The 26,741-nt window shown below is 43.3% G+C and overlaps 1 long non-coding RNA gene across 1 annotated transcript in view; it reads right to left on the minus strand.

The window, feature by feature from the left end:
- Window positions 1-26,741, minus strand: part of LOC125094782 (uncharacterized) — a 36,932-nt gene that overhangs the window by 8,592 nt on the left and 1,599 nt on the right. The window contains exons 2-6 of the long non-coding RNA XR_007125690.1: window positions 21,992-22,159; window positions 18,179-18,376; window positions 6,970-7,148; window positions 6,324-6,326; window positions 1,650-2,052 (exon numbers count right to left, since the gene is read on the minus strand). This is a non-coding gene — a long non-coding RNA (uncharacterized LOC125094782). The remainder of the gene's footprint in view (window positions 1-1,649; window positions 2,053-6,323; window positions 6,327-6,969; window positions 7,149-18,178; window positions 18,377-21,991; window positions 22,160-26,741) is intronic.

Here is a 26,741-nt window from a genome sequence, read left to right on the forward strand (position 1 = left end):
AGACATGATTAAGGACCTTGAGAGGGGGATGATCTTGGATTATCCACTGGGCCCAATATAATCAGAAAAACCCTTATAAGAGGGGGCAGGGGGCCAGAGCCAGAGAAGGTAACATGATCACAGAAGATGGAGGATGGAGCCACAAGTCAGGGAATACTAAGCAGCTCTAGAAGCAGGAAACACAGAAATGAATTTTTCCCTAGAGCCTCCAGAAGGCATGAAATTCACTGATATCTTGATTTCAGACCTCTGACCTCCAGAACTGTAAGACAATATATCTGGGTTCTGTCAAGCCACATGGTAATGGGCTAATTTGCTATAGCAGCAGTAAGAAGCTAATACAGTACCTTAAAGGGACCAGGTGGTCACAGAGAAACAGTTATCAGAACATTCACGATAGGGGGGCACCTGGCTGGCTCAGTCAGTAAAGTGTCTGACTCTGGATTTCAGCTCAGGTCATGATCGTAGGGTTGTGAGATCGAGTCCAGTGTCAAGCTCCACACTCAGCCACAAGTCTGTTTAAGATTCTCTCTCTCCCTTTCCTTCTGCCCCTCCCCCTGCTCATGCACTTGCATTCTCTCAAATAAATAAGCAACTCTTAAAAAAAAAAATAGAATACTAGTAATAGAGAAAGAAATAGAGAAAAAAATTGTTGGAGGAGTCAGACAAAAGCTGAATTAAAATAAGAAGATTCCAGGCATCACAGCACATGCACACATGAACATAAACTTTTTGGAACTAAAAACATTTTTAATGAAAATATTAAAAGATTAAATAGTCACTGTTGGGCGCCTGGTTGGCAGAGCTGCTTGAGTGCTGACCCTTGGTTTCAGGTCGGGTTGTGATCTCGGGGTCATGGGATGGAGCCCCGTGTCAGACTCTGTGCTCAGCGGGGAGTCTGCCTGAGATTCTGTCTGTCTGTCTGTCTGTCTCTCCCTCTGTGCCTTCCACTTATGCTCTCTCTCTCCCTCTCTCTCTCGAGTAAATAAATAAATCTTTAATAAATAAATAAATGATAGAATAGTCACTGTTAAGGCCCAACTTGGTGATAGGGAAGGCAAAAAAAAAAAAAAAAAAAAAAAAGAAAGAAAGAAAGAAAGCTTGGGGGGCACCTGGGTGGCTCAGTGGGTTAAAGCGTCTGTATTCCGCTCAGGTCATGGTCTCAGGGTCCTGGGATCTCTGCTCAGCAGGGGGCCTGCTTCCTCCTTGTCTCTCTGCCTGCCTCTCTGCCTGCTTGTGATCTGTCTGTTAAATAAATAAATAAAATCTTAAAAAAAAAAAAAAAAGCTTAGGGACACCTGGGTGGCTCAGTCAGTTAAGTATCTGACTCTTGGTTTAGGCTCAGGTCACCATCTCATCTCACGATCTGAGACTGAGCCCCCCGGGTTGGATTCTGGGCTGGGCATGGAGCCTATTTAAGATTCTCTTCCCTCCTCCCTACCCTCCCCCAACATGCACACTCGCTCTCTCTTTCTTTCTAAAAAAAAGAAAGAAAAAAGATTAAAAGACAGAGTAAATCTACAAAGAAATGGAAATCGCGCGAGAGAGAAATTAAAAACTTGGAAGACATAGCTAGGAGAAATAACATAGAAATAACAGGATTCCAGAAGGATAAAAAGATAGGGGTTTGCTAGAAAATAGAATCAAACCTGTGCTAACGTGCTGATGAGATGCGTGCTCCGGGAAGGCACCGGGAGGGAATCAGGAGCGAGGCAGGACGGAGGGAGAGCGGTCACAAAGGGGCGGATGCAGCTCGGGCTCAGCTTCATGAACAGCACAAGCGGAAAGACTAGCCTTGCAGAATGTGTTCAGGCAGGATATAAACTATTGCATTTCAGAAAGGCTTCTGGAAGGAGTGGAATTTCCTCTCCAGTTCCCCTTGGTGTCCTGTCTCTCCCTAGCCAAAGGCTGGGGACTCCAGGGACACGAATGTTAGACGGTCATTGTCCCACGGGTCCCAGAAGCTCTGCACACTTTTATTTTCAGTCCACTTTTCCCCTTTCTTGCTGCCAGATCTCTGAACGCCTCCTTCATTGCCGATGCCCATTGTGCCTGTTATCAAAGCATCACTTGATTACATAACTATCCTTCTTTGTGCTTTCAGCATTTTACGAGAAATCAGCCTCAGAGAAATGAGTCACAGACCAAATATACAAACAATCCAACAGCCAATGTCTAAATAAATAAACCAGTAGATTAAAAATTAAAGCTGACCACACTAGGAGACCGGAGATAAAATATCCATCATTAAAAATGTAGCCCTTACTGATCTGATCAACACAAACTCATTCAAGTAGTAACAAGAAGAGTAGGAAGCGAACTTACAAGTAACAGATTGATGTCTCCAAAAGCAGTTTGGAAAAAAATCAATTGTTACTGTTGTTTTATTTTCTCCAGCATTTTCAGAGGAAGAAAATTGATTTGGTAAACTGTAACATATAAGAAGTCCCCAAGAAACTGTTGCTGTACTTTTTGCCAGGTTTATAATTATATGTATATATACATATATGTGTGTGTGTGTATACACACATATGTATATATAATTATATTTAGATATATGTACATACAATTATAAATATATAATATATAATTATACAATATAATTTATATAAGTATATAAATCATATATAAACATATGATTATAAAAAGTTCAGTTCCCCTAGCTCTCAAAACAAAGGAGACTCAGAGTGTATGTGTGATACATTGGTCAGGGGAGAATTGACCTGAGGCCACCAGCACCTTATTTCCCCTAATTCCCTGGAAAACTCGGAATGAGAGCAACTCTGAATAAAGCTGCGAAGTCAAAGCCTTGGAGCCAAAAAGCAGGGAAGCTCTTCTGGCCAATAGAAACTGGTGGGTGGAGGAAGGGGGGAAATGAAGACATGCCATGGAGTGTAATAAGGAAGAGATATTTAATGTCAGTCTTTCATTTTTAAAATTGTTGTGTGACCCTCTGGTCTCATAGCCAAAGCAGGAAAGTGGAATTCTGTGAAAGATAAAGGTCAGCACTGTGAAGAATATGGAATTGAGTCAGGTAGATTTTAAGGAATTTAGAAATTCATTGGAAAGGTCCTATGGGGAGGAGATACAGAGGACCAGGTGAGAAGGAATGAATTTTGTTTGTTTTCCAGAAAACTGTCAACTCCGATTCTCATCAAGGAGTTGGAGCTGGCGCATAATTTTCAAACCTTAGAATGTGTGGGACACCAGTGGCACCTGAGTGTGGAGCGTGGGGTGGGGAGGAGCAGGGAAGTGGCAACAACTAGACCAGCCCAATGAGTAGGAGAAATTAGATACATCAGGGAGGATAAGGATGTGTGCAAAATGGCGCACACCTGTGTGTGTGTGTGTGTGTGAGTGTGTGTAGAAGTATGTACATAAGAGTTTTCGTGCAAAGGTAGAAAACAGGATGCAGCATGGTTCCCTGGAGATCATGGACGATTACAAATCATTCTCGAGCATCAGGCTAAGAGTTTAAAAAATGAGAGTGGAGAAGAGGCCAGCCAATGGGATATGAGCTCCAAAATAAAGTAGAACACAGGTCTCACCCTTCCGGCTAAAATTCAAGGGATGGCTCCCCTCAAGGTTCCACACACTGGGGAACACGTCTTCAAAGCCTGTATTTGAGACAATGCTGTGATACGAATGTCTGAAAATGGATTAACCCCAGAAAATCCGGACACCGGAGCTGCGGTATCTGCAGGGATTTCCCCCTCTGCACTGTCAATATTTGGGGTAAAGCAAGTCTTTGTCGCAGGAAGGGCTGTCCCATGCATTGCAGGATGTTCAGAAGCAACCCTGTGTGCCCCCCCCCCCAAAGATGCCGGGACCACCATCCTCCCAGGTGTGAGGGACAGACGCTGCTGTCTTGGTAACATGTGGGGGCCCAGTCTCAGGGCTCTTGCTAGTTAGTTAACCTGTACAGCATCTAACGTCATCTGACCACCCCTCCCTTTTGTAAACCCTTCCTTTTCTCAGCTTCACTGAGGCTTTATTCTGATTCTCCTCCTTCTCCACTGTCTACTCTTTGTCAATCATCCCTCAGGTAGGTAGAATCCTAGACTCTCTCGGTTTGGTGCTGATCTCCTCTGACTCCGAGCCTGCTGCCCCTGAGCTCCTCCCTCTTGGGCCCGCAGGTGATGTTGTGACGCCAACAGTCCCCACCTGCTCCCCGTGCCTTGTGAGCTCGAGCTGGGGACCCGGAGCAGTGACATCAGCTACACAGCCATTGTGCAAATCGACTTCTTTGTCCCCGAACTTGCTTCTGAAGTTCATACACACACTTCTGAATTCCTGCTTGGACTCTCCCTCTGGGGATCCCTCTGGTGCCTGAAGATACAAATGTTCAGAGATGACTTCTCTCTTCTCCCAGAATGTGTTTTCTATTTTCACTGCTGGGATCTTCAAGTTTACTGTCCCTGGGGTTAGAAAATTCTAAAACAGCTTGGCCTTCTCTCTCTAAACAGGCACTTGGTCACTGATTCTGGATCATTCTATTGGCCCTAAGTCCATTTGATTCTACCTCTGCAGTGTCTCTAATATCAGGGTTCCCCTTTCATGCAACCAACATTGGTCAGACCCTCTTTGTCCTCAACTGGATGCCTTCTCTCCACCTGCCTCCATTTTCCCATCTACTTACATATTTTCATAGTGCTTACATTTTAAAACAAAGAAAATATGGAGGCACCGGGTGGCTCAGTCAGTTAAGCATCTGCCTTGGGCTCAGGTCATGTCCCAGGGAACTTGCATCAAGCCCCACATCAGGCTCCCTGCTCAGCGGGTAGCCTGCTTCTCCCTCTCCCTCTGCCCCTGCTTGTGTACTCTCTCTCTCTCTCACTCAGTCTCTCTAAATAAATAAATAAAACCTTTAAAAATAAAGAGGATTATATGCATGAAGCAGATGCTAAAGGTAGCGTTAATTCTCGCAAGAGTTAATATTCCCTGGAGACGTGAAGGGGAAGAGATGGGTAAAGATATTACACCCAGCTCAGTAAGAGGTGCATTTTCAATTAATTTTTTCCATTATTTTGCTACAAAAATTTTCAAACATATAAAAAAGTTGAAAGAATTTTGCAGTAAATGTACATATATCCATTGCCTAGGTTCTAGAATTATTTTGCTCAGCTTGCTAAATCACGAATCTCTCCATCCGTCCTTCCCTCCACCCATTTATTAATCCAGATGTGTTTCAAAGTAAATTGCAGGCACCACCAAATTCTCATCTGAAATTCTTCGGCATACATGTCATTGGTTAGAATTCAATACTTGTTGGCAGTTGTTTCCTTTTCTTTTGAGGCAAAATAAACATACAATGAGATGCTCAGATCTTTAGGAAACCATGTTCAGGGTTTCATCAAATGCATACACATGTATCACTCAAATCCTGTCAAGACACAGAGCCTTATCATCACCCAGAAAGTTCCCTGACATCATCTCCTTGCCGGTCCCTGCCCCAAATCTGCCCCGGAGGCAACCAGTGTTCTGATGCTCTTCGATAGTAGATTAGTTTTGCCCGTTTCAGAACTTCCTATAAATGCCGATCATATAACCCGTCCTCTCGTGTGTCTAGACTCTCTTAAAATAAGGCTTTCAAGATTCATCTGTGTTGTTTCATGAATAAGTAGTTTGTCCTTTTCTATTCCCAAGTAAGATTCCATTGCACAAATATACTACAGTTGGTTGGTCGATCTGTTCTTCTATCGATGGTCATCTAGGCTGTTTCTAGTTTTGAGCAACATTTTCAATAAAACTGTACTTTAATTATCATTTGTCAAAGTTTATGATATATTTTTGTTCTATTAATCAATTGTGGGCTAAGTAATTATAATATCAACTCAATACAAAAGGAATTCTTATCACTTTCAATTTTATGGCTCAGCTGGTTAAGCATCTGACTCTTGATTTAGGCTTAGGTCACGATCTCAGGGTCATGAAGCTGAGCCCTGCGGTGGGCTCTGCACTGAGTGTGGCGCCTGCTTAATATTTTCTCTCTCCCTCTTTCTCTGCCCCTGCCCTCCCCTCCCCACCCCTGTGCAGTTCAATCTCTCTCTCTCTCTCTCTCTCTCAAAATAAATACATAAATAAATAAATTTACATACATATTTTTATTGCAAAGCACCATGAAAGAGTGAGCAACAGAAAAACTTTCAAGTGTAAAAAATTACACTAAGGGGTGCCTGGGTGGCTTAGTCAGTTAAGCATCTGACTCTTGGGTTTTCACTCAGGTTGTGATCTCCTTGGGTCCTGGGATCGAGCTCCACATCAGGCTCCACACTCAGTGCAGAATCTGCTTCAGATTCTCTCTCCCTCTCCTTCTCCCTCACCTTCTCCATCCCCCTCTGCCTCTCCCCCAACTCCCCATGTCATGCTCTCTCTCTAAAATATATGAATGAATGAATAAAATCTTTTAAAAAATTACATTAAGGTAAACTACTAAGGAAGAGGTAGAAAAGAAAGAGGTTTGAAGGGCAACCAGAAGTAATGAGAATTGTTCAGCTGTAAAGACGATCTGTGTTTTTAAATGAATGATGTGATTATGAGATTGCTATGGCACTTAGATTCCATTGTGTTTATTCAAGTGAGTGATGTGATGATTTGAGAATATTTTAATATTTTTAAAAATCTAATATTCAGTATTTATAATGTTCCGGAAATGTCAGATTTATGATGAAACAATTAGACCTCAACATGAAATTATGTGAAGAGGCTCATAGTCTTCTCAAATTATTTTCCAAATCCTATTCAAAATACCAAGAAGGAGAACAGAAGGGTCCTGGACTCTAACTCATCACTCTCTGGCTCTAACTGCCATCTTTGGTTCTCACTAGGCCTTGAGAACTCTACCAGTCAGGCAATGTTCATGGGAGGGTTCGGGTCATATTTTGTATCTCAGAAAACCAAAACTGAGGTGAGGACTTGGACCAAACACAGCCCAGATGGTCAGTCACTGTGGTGTCATCAGACACTCACCTTGGTCTGTGGTCAAGTGGAAACGAATTTGCATTTCAAAGCCGTGCCCTGGGAAGATGGTGGATCTTCTGTCATCTTCTTTCCCCTTTTGCACCCGTGTGGCTCGGAATATGCTGAGAGAAATCACAGGTGTCTTTGCACTGCCTATTTTAGATTCCCTCTGAGAAAGCTTCTCTCTGCTGGAAAGTAACATGCCACAGATCCTGTTACAGAAAACATTGGTTACAGGATTTTACAGGTTCCTTGTGTATTCAGTCTGGCTGTGTCAGTATACACACGGTGAGAAGAGCTCATTAGTTTGTGAAAAATGTAATAAAAGTGATGGAAACTGCATTAACAAAACCACTGACTGATGAAATTTTAATCTGAGTATCCTGGAATCTTACTGAAAGCTGAGGGTCATGGCTAGACTCAACCAGTTGGGAAAGTTGGAGAGGAATACTGTGCCCTTGCATTGTGTTTTGACAATTTTTTTTCTTCCAGAAAATGTTCACTTTTTTATGTCAGAATTGCAAAATACTGTGGACTGAATACATCTCTCCAAAATTCACCTGTTTATGTTCAGATGCTCAGTGTGATGGCATTAAGATGTGAGGCCCTGGGGACGTGAAGGTTCTGCCCTCATGACCAGGATTCGTGCCCCTATAAAAGGGACCCCCCCCAACCCACGCAGGGCAACCCCACCCCTTCCACTGTGCGGGGACATGGTGAGAAGATAACCTTCTATTAACCTGGAAGCAGGTTCTCACCAGTCTCTGGATCTGCTGAGGTCTTGACCTTGAACTTTCCAGTCTCTAGAATTATGAGAAATAATTGTTTAAGCCACCCAGTCAATTGTGTTTTCATTATAGGAGCCCACATGGACAAAAACACAGAGCTTGGCATGTACTTATTCCTAATTATTTAAACTGTGTTTGTCCCCAATTCAATTAAGTGTACCCTTTTTTTAAGGTTTTATTTTTATTTTTATTTATTTTTTTAAAGACTTTATTTATTCTTATTTATTTGACAGAGAGAAGGATCACCAGTAGGCAGAGAGGCAGGCAGAGAGAATGGGGAAAGCAGGTTCCCCGCTGAGCAGAGAGCCTGATGTGGGGCTCGATCCCAGGACCCTGGGATCATGACCTGAGCCAAAGGCAGAGGCTTTAACCTACTGAGCCATCCAGGTGCCCCTTAAGGTTTTATTTTTAAATACTCTCTAAGATCAATAGTCGCATGCTCTTCCAATCAAGCACCCCAAGTTTAAACTTTTTGAAGGCAGAGATGGTCTAATTATTTTCTGTCCCCCACAGTTGCGATCACTGGATTAGATACACAGCAAGTGTTTGATCTGGGGATAACAGTCAAAATCTTTAACAGCCAACTAATTAGAAAGAACGCTAACCATAATGTTGGGGAGATGGCCAGCTGCGCCCTGCATTTTCATTGCTGGGTTGTAGGGAAATCCAAGAGGTTCCAGGGAGGGGACCAAAGTAGTAAGGAGAGTGGCTATCCCCCAATACAGAACCATTCATATTTTAGCAACCAAAATGTAGCTACACCATCTGAATATCAGCCCCAAAGAGTAAACATTTTATGAAAAAATAATTGTAAAGTCGACTAAGATCCAAGATGCCAATGTATGCGTCAAAGTTACCCAAGTGACTAGCAGGACTGGACGTCAGCAGCCAGCCTTCTGGACTCCAGAGAACATGGGCAGATCATTCAACAGTTTGGATGACGTTGTTGCTCTTCCTGGATCCCCTGGAATTCCTGTTTACTGCATTTTTTCTTCCCCTTTTTGGGGGTGCTTCTGATCTCAACAAGCAACACGTGCCATGCTTTTATTGAGAATTCCTTCATTGTTCCTGGATCCCAAGTGCCTGCAGGTGAAGTCCCTTGGGGGTGGTCTGAAACCTGTGCCTGGTAGAGTGCTGGACAGGAACTCAAGACCCCCTTGTCTAGGGTGAGCTCACCCTAAGGCACTGGTTACAATCCAGAGTCCCCCCGGGGCAGGGGGACATCATACGATGGAAGTGAATTCTCTCACAATTTTGGAGCCCAGAGGTCTGCACCAAGGAGCTGGGCAGGAGGAGGCTCCCTCGGAAGGGTCTAGGAGACCATCTGCTCCACACCTTTCTCGTTGCTTCTGGGATTGCCAGAAATCCTCATCAGTCTTTGATTTGCAAACACATAGCTCCAGTCTCCACCTCTGACTTCACGAGGGCTTCTCCTATGTCTGTGTCATCTCTTGTTCCTAAGAGGACACCAGTCATAGGATCGGGAGCCTAATTAACATGGCCTTATTTTAACTTGACTGTATCTGCAAAGGTCCTGTTTCCAAATTTGGTCCCATTCATGGGTCGGGGAGGCTAGTGTCTGCTTAGGGCCATGAAGGAAGAATGAGTTTCAGGCTTTCCTGAGCTTGTAGATGGCCGTCTTCTCCTCGTGTCTTTTCATAGCATCCTCCCTCTGTGCATATCTGTCTCTGTGTCCTATTTCCTCTTTTTATAAGGGTATTAGTCATATTGGATTAACACCCGCCCTAAGTCGATTACTTCTATAAAGATCCTTTCCCTATATGCTGTCACATTCTGAAGTAATAGGAATTAGGACTTCAATATAAGAATTTTGAGGGAACATAATTCAACCTATAATAGGACGTTAGGACTTCAACATATCTTGCATGGGAGGTGGGGGGGGAGCACAAGTCAATCCTTAACACTGACCGAAAACATTTTCTTTGTTACTTTCAGATTTCATGAGAAACAAAACAAATAAGCAAAGGGGGGAAAAGAGAGAAGGAGAGAGAAACCAAGAAACAGACTCTTAACTGTAGAGAACAAGCTGATGGTTACCGGAGCGCGGGGGTGTGGGGGGTGGGTGAGACAGATGGCGGGGATGAGGGAGTGAGCTTGGGATGAGCACTGGATGATGCATGAATTGTTGAATCACTATACTGCACACCTGAAACTAATATTACATTGATACAAATTAATAGTAACTCAAACTAAAATAAAAACAAAAGGTTTCATGAAGGTCAAGAATATAAACACGGGGACATCTGGGTGGCTGAGTCAGTTAAGCATCTGCCTTCTGCTCAGGTCGTGATCCCTGGGTCCTGGGATCCCTGCTCAGCTGGGAGTCTGCTTCTCCCTCTCCCTCTGCCCCTCTCCCTCGGCTCATGCTCTGACTCCTGCTTTCTCTGTCTCAAATAAAATCTTAAAAACAAAAAAAGAATATAAACTCAAAAATCATGTGTACTGTTAGGTACAACCCAGCTGTCATATTTCCCCCTTGTTATTCAAGCATCCTAAAATATGAAATTTTTATTTTTCTGAATCATTGACCATAAAATCAGAAACAATATTATGGCTTTACTTATGGGACTTATGAATTTACAACATTTGTGTTTTTAGTTCCTGGTCAAGTTTAGATGCTTTTTTTTTTTTTTAAGGTTGTGTTTGTTTACTTGACAGAGAGAGAGAGAGAGCACAAGTAGGCAGAGTGGCAGGCAGTGGGAGAGGGAGAAGCAGGCTTCCCACTGAGCAGGCAGCCCAATATAGGGCTCGATCCCAGGATCCTGGGATCATGACATGAGCTGAAGGCAGACGCTTAACCCACTGAGCCACCCAGGCACCCCTAGATTCTTTTTTCAGATAAGTATTTGTTTTGAATTGGAAATTATGTACCCTTAAGTGTTGTTTTGTGTGAAGCAAATGAGTCATTAATAACACAATAAATAAACTGTACAGTGATTAAGAATGTGGGCTCTGGTGTCAGACTGTGTAGGTTTGCATCAGCTCTGTAACTTCCTAGCGCTGTGACCTTAGGCTAGTTATTTCATTTCTCTGAGCTTTCAGTCCTTCATCTGTAACAGGGAGATGAAACCAGTACTGTAATTTTGAAGCACTTCCCACAGCATTTGCTCACAGTAAACAGTATTAATATTAGCTATTATTTTGTCTGAAGTATTAGTTTATACATAGTAATTCTGAGAACAGAAAGACATAATAGAAGTGAAATTTCATATTATTTCTCTAGGTAAAATCTCACACTTTTCCAGAAAATATTGCTAATATTTTTTAAATGACAGAATAAAACCTGTCCTTTTCTCTTTATCTTTCAGAATATAATTTTATATTACCAAAATAAAATTATTATTTAAACTTCTATGGGAACAATTTTAAATGATATATGTGGTTTTTTGAAAAATAGGTAATCTAATGTAGTAAAAATTCAAATGTCGTAAAGGAAATAAGAGTAAAAAGCAAGTCTCCTCTCCCTTACCCCTAATTCTCTGATTATATTTCCAGAGGGAGCCACTGTTACCACTGTCTTATATATCCTTCCAGAAACAGTCTATGCATATGCAAGAAAAATATGTGTGTTTATTTTCCCACCCATATTTGAAGACATGATAGCATATTATGTATGCTTTTCTGTACATTGCTTTTTTTTTGCACATTGCTTTTTATAATTTAATATTTCTAGGAAATTTTCTCTTATCAATACCAAGTCATTTTGTTTTATTCTTTTTCACAATTGCATAGTATTCCACTCCATGGATAGGCCACAACTTATTCAACCAGCTTCCTACCAGTGGGCATTTGGCTGGGTTTTTTTGTTTCTTCAATGTGTATTTGCATTTTTAAGCTCATGTGCAAACATATCTGTAAAACAAATTTTTTTATTATTATTTTTTAAGATGAAGAACCTGAAGCCCAGAGAGATTAGGTTCACCTGGTGGTTCAGGTCCCTGGCATTTTTAAAAAAGATTTTTATTTATTTATTTGACAGAGATACAGAGAGAGTACAAGTAGACAGAGCATCAGGCAGAGGGAGAGGGAGAAGCAGGCTTTCCACTAAGCAGGGAGCCCGATGTGGGGTTTGATCCCAGGACCCCCAGATCATGACCTGAAAGGCAGTCGCTTAACCAACTAAGCCACCCAGGTACCCCTAAAATAAATTTCTAGGTGTAGCATTGCCAGGTCAAAAAAAAGTAAATGCATGTGAAAATTTGCTATCATTTTTAGATTGTCCTCCAAAGAGAATGGACCAATTTACTCTCCTACCACCGTCAGTTCCTCCATCAGCATCAGGGCATTAATAAATTTTTTGAATTTTTCTGATCTTATAAGTGTCAACAGGATCTCATCAAACTGAATTTCATTTCACTTGTTAGGATATGACTGAGCATCTTATTTATTTATGAATTATTTATATTTCCTTTATTACAAAGTACTCAAATAATTTGCCCATTTTTCTATTTAAATAATTACTTTTAAGTAATGAACTATGTTTTAAAATAATAATAATAAGCTGTATTAACTCGTTATATACTAAGGAATCTAAAGTTGGTTTTGGTGGGGGAGAGGGGTTTTTCCTTGTTAGTCATTTGTGATCGATTTTGATACGGTATTTTTTTTGTCTTGCAGAAATTTAAGAAGTATTTTTTCGTTGAATCTATGAATAAGGTAGAAACCTATTGCAGTTGTTCAAGTAGGAGGGCCTGCTGGCTTGGGCTGGAGTGACGATGTTAGTGGATGTGGTGATGAGTGGTAGGTTTGCGAGTACAGGAATTGTGAAGATAGAGCTTGGCAGATACAGCAAATATGGCGGCGGGGCTGGGGTGGGGTGGGTATGGTGAGGGGAAGAGATGTTGACTCTGAGGCTTTGGCCTGAGGAACTGGATGGACAGTGATGCCGCATACTGAGACGGACAAGATTGTAGGGGGAGCAAGTCTCTAACCAGTTTTGGAAACATGCTTTCACATGCCTCATTTCGTAACATGATACACATTCAAGTCTTGTCCGTTCATCGTCCTCTGTGGTTTTTCCCATCAAAGTGAAATGCTGAGTCAAACTATATACTTGACGAGTCTGAAACAGTCATCACCGCACTGCATATTTTCACAGGTACTGACTTAGAGACCCAGAGCACTAACATAATACCTGTGATGTCATTGCCTCACCCAGCGTCTGCTTGTCCTCTCCGCTGGGGACCTCAGCACACACTATGCAATACATACATACATACATATATAGACATACTCTGTGTCTTGGGTTGATTTAAATGTGTTTGACTGGTTTTCCCTGAATTCACAGGCATTTAACCAACAAGTCGAGTCAGTTTAGCAACTTGGCTGGTAACCCAATAGCAAAACAAAACAAAACAAAACAAAAATCAAAATCAGACTGGTTTGGGCATGTCCAGAGGGCCATGGCTGTGAGCTCAGTTGATGGGGGCAGGGTAGAGGGTTGGTTTTTTTCAGAGACTTTGAAAACATAAAAATTCCACATGGATGATTAACACTTCTATGCCACATGATGGGTGTCGGCGTACAATGGGAAGAAAATGTCACTGAAAGGAAGAAAACAGAACAATCTCCTCTGGGAATTTAAGCCGATCTCAAGGAAATCTCTGAGAGTCTTTTAATTTGTCTTTTTCATGTATCCCTCTGACAGTAAAATTAGTGCATGGCATTATCAGACACAAGAAAGAGCAGCAGCCAACTAAGAACCGGATTCAAGGACTACAGTGAATTGCCAGCTCTGCCTGGTTCCCGGTTGTTCTCATGAAGCCCATTTCACTTCCTGACATGCTGATCAAATGTGCTGGCCTCTGAAATGAGACTGCGTAGAAGAGTAGCCATGTGACTCGCAGGGGTGACCACGAGCAGCAAGCCCTACCGCAGGCAGACCAGGCAAGGGATCCCCTGAAGGCTGCAATTCAGGGGAGATGGGGACTGGGGACCTCAGGTGGCCCAGACCTCAGCTGATTATCTGATTGCACCACCAGGAGAAACCTTACGTGAGAACTTCCTGTGAGCTCAAACCTCGGAACTGTGGATGGCTCACTGTGCGGCAATAATGACGGACACATCTGTCACGAGGGTGATGCAGGAAGTCAGACAAAGTGACAAACTCGTAGTGATCCTAAGTCTCTCGGGAAGACAGGCGTATGCATGCAGTTGAGATGGGGAGAAAGTTCATTTACATGAAAGAGTAACACAGAGTTCAAGGTTGCCTGACTCCTAAGTATAGGTGTTCAGGGCCCAAAGGAAGAAGTGAAACCGGGAACCTTCACAGAGGGCAGGGGACTAGACGTGGGGAGGAAAAGATGAGCGAGTGCAGCCAGGCAGAGAAGCAGCCTGGGGAGGAGCGCAGGATTTAGGTAAAGTTTTAGAAATGTGCCTAATGCTCAAAGATCAAAGAGATGGGCTTGGCTGGAACACAGAATGCACGTGCGTGTGCCACAGGTGATGACGTTGGAGATGGACCTTGATTAACAGGCCAACTGCCTATTGAGAAAGATTAGAGCGAGAGTTTTAGATTGAAGAGCTTCAAAGGTTAGGGCAAGAGATAGATTTATTTATTTATTTATTTATGGGACGGGGGAAGGGCAGAAGGAGAGAGAGAATTTGAAGCGACTCCTTGCTGAGTCCAGTGCCCAACATGGGGTTCGATCTCACATTCCTGAGATCATGACCTGAGCCAAAATCAAGAGTCAGACGCTTAACCAACTAAGCTACCCAGGTAACCCAGGGCAAGAGTTTTAGAATGAAGAGCTTCTGTGTTTAGGTGAGAGGGAAACCAAGGAAGAGAAGGTCTCCAAGGAAAACAGCTCCCCAAAAACTTTTGTTTGTGGGGAGACTATAACCCTTTAAATTGATCATTTAAAAACAAACAAACAAAAAGAACCCAGTTTCCTCAAAAGCAACTCCGCATTGGGTAGGAAAAGAAAGGAGAGCCATTCAAAGGAAGGAAAACCATTCAAGATTATCCTGGTTATAGAGAATGGCAATGATCTCGAGTGGTTTCATCCTAACCAAGGAGAACATCGGGGGTCAACAGTAATGTAATTGGACCTGAGATCACCAACTCCAGATGGTGAGGACAGAGCCATTCCGGTTATTTCAATCACTTTGAAACCAGTGCCGGGAAGGATGCACTAGTACACCAAGTTTAGGGTCTACAAAGGTGTCATAGGGTTGGTCCTCCAGAAGGAGATGCTGAGATGGAGTCTGGGGGATAAGCTATGTCTGACACCTCTTCCAAGGAGAAAAAAATCGGGTCAGGTGGAAGGGAAGGAAGAAGTTGAAATGCAGTGTAGACCCATCAAAACCTTGGCATTGGCCAACCTGACAAGTGGCTCTAGAGTGAATGCCGCCCATTAGAGTTGTCTTACATTGAGCCAAAATGACGGGGACTTTATTGTCACCTTACTCATCACTGGCTGGGAGCTGCCCAGGAAGGGTGTGATGCCGAGTGAGGTGAGGTGACCCTCTGTGCTGGAGACAGACGCTAACAGAAGCTGCTTGCTGACTCTGCTTCCCACATCTGGGCATCAAGTCCTTCCTTGAAGTGGTAGAAGGAGGCTTTGACTCTCCCTGTTTAGCACAAAGGGGTGACCAAGCTCAAACTCACATTAATGAGAATATACTTCTCTTTTGTGCACGTAATAAAATCAGTAATGCCTGGGATCATTGAGTGCAACAGTCAATAAAGAATCCTTGAGCCGTTCCATGGTGCAACTTAGTAAGTTTAAGTAGCACGGAGACAGGAACCAGGGGGTGGAAAGAGTGGTACTTCCCCTGTACAAAGCTGGTGGACACCTGCTTAGTGATCAAGGACGAGGAGACATGCACGGAGTATTAGATCGTAAATGTTTCTGCCAATTTCTACGCATAAAACCACTGCTGCGAGACTTCTCTGGGACTTGTCATTCAGTTTGACATTAACTATGGAGAAGACATACAGGATGTCATGAGATCCTTTAAGAATGTAGCAACCAGCATCTACTTCACCCTTATGGAAAATTACACGGGTTATAGGTCAGCCTTTTGGGCTAAAAGTGAACATCTTTCTGCTTCTAAGACTAATGCTTACTTTGATGAGTGTGTCTGCCTATTCACCTTAAGAAAGGAAATCATTACATTGATCACTGGTCGAAAACGGAGGTCCCAATACAAGAGTCAGCACTCACCAGCCCCCTCCCTCTGCAGCCAGAATCTTCCTCCAGATGGTAAGTGGTGGGCCCCTAGGCAGGCAGTCCTGACGGAAGAGTGTGGTATCATGAAACTAAAACTTGGTCTTTGTCCCTGGTTTCTGGCACAGAGCTTCAGAAACCTTTGGAATTTCCTGAGAGTTCGGTGTGCCCTTGCTATGCTCATGACATGACTGGGGTGGGTGTGGGAGCTAGACAGCTCCAGAATGGGGGCTGCCACTGGAAAACCCAAGCAGAGGATTAGACAGTTAGAACTTGGAGCTGGGGAGGGGAGAAGGGCTCATTGACTATCACCAATAGTCAATGATGTAATCGATTGTGCCTACAGAGGAAAACCTTGATTTAAAAAACTCTGAACACAAAGGTGTAGAGGAGCTTCCTGGATGGTGAGCAATTTACATAACAGCTGGGAGGCATCTCCCAACTCTACAGGGACAGAAGCTCCTGCACTCTGGACCCCTCCAGACTTCACCCTGTGTACCCCCTTCACCTGGTTGCTTACTGGAATCCTTTATACTAAAATGGTAATTACAAGTCTAGTACTTCCCTGAGCTCTGTGAGTCGTTCTAGTACATTAGCAAACATGAGGGGGGATTATGAGAACCCCTGAATTTGTAGCTGAGTTGGACATAAATTCAAGTGGGCTCCCCAAGACCTCAAGCTGGTGTCTGAAGTGGGAGTAGTCTTGTAGGATCAAGCCCTTCTTAACGTGTGGGGTCTGTGCTAACTCTAGGTAGTTGGTGTCAGAAATGACTTGTAGGACACTCAGTTGGTGTTGGGAAACACAAAGGGTCACAGGAAGAGCGGGGTGATGTAGAAGACAAGGGAGGGGGAACTGAGTGGGCCACCATCGTTCTGAAATCCTATGCTTGTAATGCAATGGAGGGGAAGGAGCCGTTTTGATGAAGTTCTACACTTACTACTTAGGTAAGAGAGCTGCCCACATCCGGTGTACACTGGCCCCTGGTGCTAAGTCAGGAGGTGATCAGGAGAGAAAGAGGATGCTTCCTGGCTGTTTTGAGGGGAAGAGGGAATGAATTTAGGTAGAGAGGAGGCTGAAGGGAACAAAATGTCCACAGTCCGTGGATTTGCTTTCCAGTATGGACCCCCTTAGGTGGGCATATCTCTCCTGCTCTCAGTGTCCATGGGTTGGGAGGGGCTGATCTCATCACAGGGCTCCTGAAGCCAGCGACTGGTTCAGAGGAGGGCCACTACTTATGCTCAGCGAATCAGAATCAGGAAGCCTCAAGCCAGAAATGTTGCTCACACTACTGGGGGTGACACGCTCACCTTGACTTGGGGCTTGCTAAGTTAGGAAGACACAAGCCTAAAATTGTGGGTGTCTTGACTCCAGCAGAGGTGAGCTTAAGCTACCGAAGAGTAAAACCAGCAGAGAGGAAAGAGGAGCGGAGAGGTGTGCTTGTGTGTGAGAGAGAGACAGGGAGGGAGAGACAGAGACAGAGAGACGAAGAAGTACAGAGAGACACACCGAGAGACACAGATGGCCCCTCTGCAAGGGTTTATGTGAGGGTGGTTTGTCCTGGGAAGTGACCCCCAGGCAAGAGCAAGCAACTAAGAAGACTGAAATCAGGGAGAAGGCAGAACCAACTGGAAGCTGTTCTACTGGTCACATTCGTGACCAACCGAGGCTAGATCCCGCTGCGAGCTTCTAAGCACCCACACTGACCACCTCGGAGTCATTTATAAGGGGGGAGCATTTATCCAGGCTCCAGTTTCCCGCTGGATCAAGGGATGGCCCATGAGGGGCTAACTTCTCTTCCCCACCTTTCTTCGGACTCTGGAGAAGCAGAAGCAGGAGCTAGCTAGCTGGCTGGTCAACAGACGGACAGATTTGTTTTAAGAAGCTGGCTCACGACACTGTGGAGACTTAGCGGATCTGAAAGCTGGCGAGGTAGGCTGGCGTGGAGACTTAGGAAGAGAGGCCCCTACAGGACCACCAGCTGGCGGAACTCCCTCTTACACGGAGCAGAGTCCGCCTTTTTTCCTTGAAGCTTTCAGTGGACTGGAGGAGCGTCACCCACATTAGGGAGAACGATGTGCTTTCCTCAAAGTCCACTGCTTCCCATGTTCGTTGCATCAGACACCACCTTCATGGAAACATTCGGAATAACGTTTGATCAAGTATCAGGGACAATGGTGTCCTACCAAACTGACAGAAAATGACCCCTGGCACCCCCCATGCTTTCAGGTTGCACATACCTGAGTTTCAAGGAGACATTTTCAGAGCAGAAAATGAGAAGCACTGGGGGGGAGCTGAAGCAGGGGCTGCCAGTTCTCAGCTGCGGGAAGCCAGCTGGTTTCTGGGGCAATGGCTGCGGAGGTCAAGGACAGCTGAGGTGTCGGGCCAAGTTCATGAGGCCTCCCAGATAACCGCACAGGATGCTTTCTTTTTCAACACTGAAGAAAAAAAAAAGGTGTTCGGACTGAAATAAATAGCTCCCTTTGTCTAACTTTACATTTAGAAACTAAAAGCCTGTATACCAACGGTTGTTCCATAAGATAAGGGAAATAACTGCACATTTTCTAATGACATTTTTGAGAAAAACCAATCATTTATTTTTAGTAAAACTGAGTTACCCCTTTAAAAAAAAAAAACACTGAAATTTTAACCAGTTAGTTTTACTCATTTGATTTGATGTGAGGGAAAAAAAATATGTTCCCCTCAGCAAATATTCTCCCAAATTGGATGGATGGGAAAAAAACAAAACCAAAACTTCTTACTCTCACAATTAAAAAGCATCAACTTCTTTCCTAGAGATTGGGGAAATCCCAGAATTCTTGAGATTATCTCCCCTAGGACGGGGAAGCGAACCCTCTCTAGAAACTCCAAGCGGCTCTAGCCTACGTTGATGAAGCTTTGGTACACATATAGGTTCACTAATCCCTCATCCGAAATCCTATTTTGAGGGATGGAGGAGTTTTTTTTTTTTTTTTTTTAAGATTTTATTTATTTGAGAGAGAGAGAGCGCACGTGTGGGAGAGGGGGCAGAGGGAGAGAATATCCAAGCAGACTCCTGCTGAGGGCGGAGCCCAACATGGGGCTTGATCCTGGGACCCACCGGACCTGAGCTGAAACCAAGAGTTGGATGCTTAAAGGACTGAGCCACCCACAAGCCCCAGGACAGAGGGGATTTATTTAGGCTTTTCAATAAACTCAGCCAGTCTGTATAATCAAAGTCTGTATAATCAAAGATGCTTAAGATTTATGTAACACGTGCAGCTTTTCATTTGGGGGGAGGGTTTTTTATTTTGTTTTTAAGGAAGGAGATCGTTTAAAAATATTTAGTGCTTGATTCTACTGATGTGAGGTACCTAGAATAGTCAAATTCACAGAGACACACAGTTGAATGGTGGGTGCCAGGTTGCTTCCTAGTGGGAGGGAGAAATGCAGAGTTATTGGTTAATGGGTATACAGGATCTGGGCTGATGAAAATGTCGTGGGGGTTGATGGCGGTGATGGTTGGAGAACCATCCACCAATGTACTTACTGCCACTAAACTGTACACCTAGAAATGATTAATATGTAAATTTTATGTCATCTATATTTTTCCACAATAAAAGAAATATTTACTGCAGAAATTTAGCCATAATGAGTGAGCAAGGGGGTTACACCACCTCCTTGGCGATGACCAGACAGTGAACTTGGTGATTAGGCCTGACTGACTATAAAAATCAACAGTTTCAAGGAGTATTGCCGTGGCTTGCATGATAAAATAGAAATCCATTTTCTGACTTGCAGACAGAATAACTAAGAATGTGATTAAGAGAATGCTTTCAAGGGCAAGAGGTCAAAAATTTGGCCTGTGCCCTATGTTAGCAATGGGAAGCATAGGGCAGGAAAAGAATTCTTCTCACGAGCAGGAATTCACTACAATTTTTCTTTAAAAGCCACTTTTAAAAAAATAGTGGACAGTCATGATCTAATGAAAAAAAAAATACTGGGTTTTGTTGTTGTTATGGGTACAATCCACAAAAAATCCATTCCTTGATTTTATTAATTGTCACCCCTCCCCTATGTGTTATCATTTGATTAATATACACTGATTCTTTTAACAACCAATGTATTCTTTTTCAAGTAAACTCTATACCCAACGTGGGGCTCGTACTCTGACCCTGAGATCAAGTGTCGTGTGTCTACCCACTGAGCCAGCCAGGCGCCCCACTACCAATGTACTTTTTAATGAAAGCCTTCTTAAATCAGGGGCTCCTGGGTGGCTCAGTTAGTTAAGCATCCAACTCTTGATTTCATCTCAAGTCATAATCTCAAGGTTGTGGGATCGGCCCCCATGTTGGCCCTGCACTCAGCGTAAAATCTGCTTGGGATTCTCTCTCTCCCTACTTGCCTGCTCTCTCTCACTCTCTCTCTCTCAAAATAAATAAAATCTTTTTTTTTAAAAAAAGCCTTTTTTAACCAAAAAAATATGAAATTCCTAAACTTGGGCCTACCTAAATGGGAAAGTTTATATTGTACTTGCTCTGATAATTGATTTTATTTTATTTTTTTAAAAAATATTTTATTTATTTATTTGAGAGAGAGAGATCTAGCAAGCATGAGCAGTGGGGAGGGGCAAAGGGAGAGGGAGAAGCAGGCTCCATGCAGAGCAGGGAGCCCGACATGGGGCTTGAACCCAGGACCCAGGATCATGACCTGAGCCAAAGGCAGATGCTTAACTGACTGAGCCACCCGTGTGCCCCTGATAATTTATTTTAATTTGGCAACTTCTACATGACAAGTTAATGAGTTATTAATTTATACCTGCAGTAGTCAAATATAAAAGTTATAAAATAGTCAAGCAAACTGAAAATAAATGTTATTTATATAGAAATATCTACATGACAATTACATGACATAATACATGAAAAATTCTTAACACAGAGTCTAAAGTGTTATAAGAGTTATAAGTGAAAGTTGTTTTCTGTTCACAAATATTGGTATCATTAACTTGCTTCATTTTAAGTCCATGGAAATCCTTAGTGTCTTTTCCCTAGGTAAAAGTCATCTTCCTAGGTGCATGGGGAACAGAAAGTTGAAGGAGATACATACAGCATTAAAAGAAACATCACTTCTTCTAGGGTTACAGAGAAAACAAAGAAGGTAAGTAAGGAAGTACGTGGCAGAAGGGAGGGTCCCCAAGTGTTAGGGAGATTCAGACAGATCAGGGGAATTTTCACAGAGGAAGAGGCCTTTTCCTGGACCTTGAGGGATCCATAGGACTTCGACTGGTAAATGTGAGAGAGGGTGGTGAGGTTCTTTCTCGGAGGAGGGAGGAGGGAGAACACAGAGGCAGACGGTGAGGAGTGAGCACAGAAAGAGAGTATCAGGTATATTTGAACACAGGACGTGGCAGGAGAGTTCCTGGAGCTCAGCCTGGAAAGGCTGATGAGGAACAGAGCATAGAGATCTCCGATTCTGAGGGAAAGGGACCCCTTGAAGGAGCCTGTACGTGAAAGAACATGGCTTGAAGAAGTTTGGGGATGACTGAACTGCAAGCATTCTGTTTGTGCTGTGTTGAAATAAAGGAAATGGTTAGCTCTCATTTCACAGGTGTGGGTCTTGGCGTCCCTTAGGACTGAGCTAACCCTTGGTTTTCGGACTTGAAGTCCGGTGCTTTTTGTACACCAGCTGTACTTGAAACGATCTTGGCCTTGCTGCCGTATCTGTACGGATCTGCAGGGGAGGTGTCCCCAGTGGCTCCTGGGTGAGCTTCCTGATGGACTTCTAGAAGCAGTTAGTAGGCTTAGTAGGATCCCTGTCCCTCTGCTGCACTCTGAGAGCCCAGGCTGCTGTTCTCCCAGCCTCTCCCAGTCGTGCAGCTCACCTCAGCGTTCTGGGTGGAGGGAGACAGAAGCGGGTCTCTCCACACAGCTGGGGAAGCCAGGCGTTCACCCACATAGTTCTTCACTTTCCCCCCTGGGAGAAATTGCCAGCCAGCTGGCAGGGTCTCTCTTGTCACTGAGCTGTGCCCCTTTGGAAGAGGAGCAATGTGGGTAAAAGAAAACTGTTCCTCTTACCATTTTCATGTGCCCAGTCCTGATTTTTTTTCTTCAATGATGTGCTAGAGCCTCTCTGCTGAACTCCTAGACTTCCCCAAAAGCACTCTCATCCGTGGGCAACTGTCAAAATCGGAGTTCCTTCCAAAGAAGACAGCAGAAGACTACTTCACCATGTTGTTGACATCGCTGCAAAGAATACAGATTAATTCTGGGAAGATTAATCTATCTTTATTCATTCGTACCTTGCAGAGAATTATTTTATTTATACTTTCTGGCTATGTAAAATCTGAGCAATTGAAGGCATTTTCATTAGACGCAAATATTAAATTGATGGATATCAGTGAGGGGTATCATTCATAGGATGGATAAATTCAAGTCTTTTGAGGATTGGCCTAAACCAGGATGACAATGTGAAATTGAGCTTCTGTGCTGTTTCTGGAGGCAATTCCAAAAGTGGGGGCCCAAAGAACATTTTTGAAAAGAGATAGCACTACTTGAATTGAATACATGACCTCTTAAAGAATCTGCTTTGAAGTTCAGTCCTTTTTGGCTTTTCTCAAAAAAGACTTGGGAGGTACAGTCTAGCTGTGTGACCAGAAAGGCATTTAACAAGTCTGTTTTCTTTTTTCTTTTCTTTTCTCTTCTTCCTTCCTTCCTTCCTTCCTTCCTTCTTTCCTTCCTTCCTTCTTCCTTCCTTCCTCTTTCTTTCTCTTTTTGATTTCATTTATTTATTTATTTGAGAGAGAATGGGGGAAAAGAGCAGAGGGAGAGGGACAAGCAGACTCTGTGCTGAGTGCAGAGCCCTCCATCTCATGACCCTGAAATCATGATCTGAGCTGAAATCAAGAGTCAGACACTTACTTGACCGAGCCACCAAGGCACCGCTAACAAGTTTGTTTTCAAAACTGAGTTTCAGGGGCACCTGGATGACTCAGTGGGTTAAAGCCTCTGCCTTCAGCTCAGGTCATGATCTCAGGGTCCTGAGATTGAGCCCCGCATCGGGCTCTCGGCTCATCAAGGAGCCTGCTTCCTCCTCTCTCTCTCTCTGCCTGCCTCTCTGCCTACTCGTGATCTCTGTCTGTCAAATAAATAAATAAAATCTTAAAAAAAAAATAAAAGGAAAACTGAGTTTCATTCTTTGCATTCGTCGAACGCTGCTGGTGCTCACTGGTAACCAGCTACACAGCTAGACTGCACCTCCCAAGTCCCCACTGTGTAGAGGTGGTCATGTAACTAGTCTTGGCCAGTAGAATGTGGTCCCTAATCTCTCCAAGAGCCCTTCTCCCTTGTCTGTTGGTTGGATGCAGACAATCTTCTGCGTAGTCTAGGGCTCCAGAAGATGGAAGGACCCACGTAAGTGAAGCCTGAGTTGCTGAATGACCATGTGGAGCAGAGCTCTTTGCCCCATACCCGCCATCTTGGATTGTGACTCATCCTTGGCTAAGCCAGTTAGATTTGCCTACTGCATGTTATGGCAGTGAGACTCTCCTGACTAATGTACATCATACCTCTGAGAATCTGGTAAAGTTCCTGGGACTTTCTAGGTGACAGGTATCTCGAGTCTAAACCCTGAATATCCAGAGCACTAGATACAGCTACTGTTTTCGAATTTATTTAAGATTAGTGTTGTGCTTTTGTAGCCCCCAGGGCAAAGAACTCCTCTTGATCCAGTTTCTGTTTCCTTATCAGTGTCATTAAGTCTAACCACCTCTGCAGGAGATTTCTGTGAGGACAGTTAGCTGTGTCGCTGATAAGAAGCTTTGACTGTTCTGGGCTCCCTGCTTTACAGTTTGCCACCCGCCTTCAACAGCTCTGTCAACAGGCCTTAGAGCCTCGCTGCCTCTCTGCAAAGTGCCAGAATCTTTCTCACATTGTCTTGAATGTGTGCTTTGAAGATTGTCCGCTGTCAGCACCCAGGAGAGCCTGACCCATGGGGCCAGAACTTTCGATAACACAAACAGCCCACTGAGTTCTAAGAGAATGAGAAATCTATTTTAATGTCAGCCTCAAGTTCCCTGTTTATGTCCTCAGGGAGAGATATGCACAAATTCATTCTGTTTGTGTTGTGGAATGAGCCAGAGCGCTAGTAATTTGACTGAAGTGACCAAATTCATGTGTATTAGGTTCAAAAACTCTCAGTAGGCATAGTAAGCGAGTACATTTCTCTGGTTGCTCAAACTCACCAAATGTGTATTTTTATGGTTGAGCTACATAGATTCACTGGCTTAGCAGTAACGTAAGGCGGGTAGAGGTCTGGATAATGTCTGTACATCTCCTAGAGGGGTTCTGAAGCAAAGACCATGTCTGTTAGATAACCCTATGTCAATGGGGAATGGGACTCTGGCAGTTACGGTGAATAAAAATGTGTTCTAGTATTATCCCAATACTCTAGTATTTTGCTTCCAACAAAAAATGTTTATGGTTGTATAAAAGAGTAGCCCGTGGGTTTGTATTCTGACTGCAAAGAAATGTTTGAGAACCACTCATCTAATAGCCCTGGAATTTTTGAGATTTAACATTCAAATACCTTCAAAGGTACACTCATTTGAATTGCTTGTTGCATTCTTATAACTGTATCCCTTTTATATGGACAACTGGATGACAGAGGTCGTGGCCTGAAGTCATCTAAGAGGTGTTACAGTTTAATCTCCTCAAGGGACAGTCACATGCTTAATACTGCATAGAACTGGGAATAACGTGTGTTCTGAGTAAAACATTTTAAGAGCCCTCCATAGGAAGAGATATTATTGTGGATATTCACAAATATGGGCAAAATCATGCCTCTGAGGGATTACCTGGGTGGTTCAGTTGGTTAAGGGTCTACTTTCTGCTCAGGTCATGATCCCAGGGTCCTGGGATCGAGCCCTGCATCATGCTCCCTGCTCAGTGGGGAGCCTGCTTCTCCCTCTCTCTCTCCACCCCCCACCTTATGCTTGCGTGCACGTGCACACGCAAATGTACGCACATGTGCTTTCTCTCTCTTTCTCTCAAATAAATAAAATCTTTTAAAAAATCATGCCTCTGAGGATTAAATTGATGCTAGGAGAAACATAATGCATATAAAGGATTTTTAGAGGCTATCGAGTGTTACATTAAATGATGGTTATCATTGCTTCTTTTACTACAAATGTTTATTATGCATCTAGGATACATCGGCCACTGTACTTAGTCATTTAGATGCATCAGCAAACAATTCAAAGTCCATGCCATATATGTTTGAGTGTTGGACAAACAATATAGAAGAGATTTCTAATATAAGGTCAGGAGACTACTGGTGACTGATGATGTTTCGATATAAAATAAAGCAAGGTAAATGTATAGAGAGTTACAGGTACTGATATTTTGCATCAGATGGTCTCTATGGAGGTGACATTGATGGGGACCCCGAGAGATGAGAAGGAGTGAGCCATGTGGAGATATGAAGGGGGTAAAGATAAGAAGTTGGTGGTGTTCGACATCCAGATGTTATTTATAGCCACGGACTTGGATGAGATTATCTAGAAAGGGAATGTTGAGAGAAATCTAGATAGATAAGAGAAGAAGGACACTCCTGTATGTGTGTGTGTATGTGTGTGTGTGTGTGTGTGTGTGTATACACACACATGCTCCTACAGATTAGTAAGAGAAAGACACATAACCAGTAGAAAAATGACCAGGTGAAATAAATAGACATTTCTCATTAGAGGAAGCCTGAATGAGCAATAAACATATGAAAAGATGTTCAACTTCATCAGTAATTTAGACAAATGTAAATTTTAATCTGCAAAAGATATCATTTTATACACACCAGACTGGCATAAATCTAAAAATCTGACAATGCCAACTATTGACAAGTATATCATGGGCAATATCACTTACTGCTCGGGGGTGTATAAATTGGTAAACTGCTGTGGGGCAATTTGGGAGCAAGTTGGTGTTTCCTAATAGACTTGCAGATGCACATACCCGTCCACCTCGATTGCCACCCTCTAAAGTCTTGCTAGGGCTAGTCTGTTTCTGCAATAATGGAATCTAACTGTACTGAGCACAGATCCAAACTACGTGACGGACATTGCATAAAGTCACCTGACAAAAGGAGCGACCTCTCTGTGGGTCGGACCTAGATGAGCCACAGCAATGTACCAGCCTCTAAGTCTAGGACTCAGTTTTGGGGGTATTGGTACTTCCTTCCACAGGGGATGTGAGGTTCAAATAGGAGATGATATAGAATCTGGAAGCTGAGAGAAGCAAATGAGGTCTGAACAAGGAAAAACTGGTGGGAGCAGAAGAAAATGTAGTCAAAGGAAATGCTGCTGAAAACAGCAGTTACAGGGAACAAAGAATACAGGATATTCTGGAAAGGAGGGTGTTGCACATCCAAGGAGAACATACAGTCTGCTAGTGGTATTGAGTGTCTGAAAGTATATACTGGTTGCCTCAATCTTTCATGGTTTTTTTTTTTTTAAGTTTATTTGTATTGATTTATTTAGGGAATCTCTACACCCAACATGGGGCTCAAACTCAGGACCCAGAGACCAAGAGTCACGTGCTCTTCCAACCAAGCCAGCCAGGCGCCCGTGAGTCTTTTATTTTTAATATCTAACCCACTGTGCTTAAATCTAGATCAGAAGTAAGTAGCTCCTTCCCTTATGTCAAGAACCACTACCTTAAACAAACCATTCTACATTTTCCAAACCACTTTTGGGGGCACTAGAACTATTTGCTGGCTTCATGGTCTTTCAAAAGGATTGTTTTATGAAGCTAATTCTTTTTTTTTTTTTTTTTTTGA

Source organism: Lutra lutra, chromosome 3 (genome assembly GCF_902655055.1).
Source record: "Lutra lutra chromosome 3, mLutLut1.2, whole genome shotgun sequence".
NCBI lineage: Eukaryota > Metazoa > Chordata > Mammalia > Carnivora > Mustelidae > Lutra > Lutra lutra.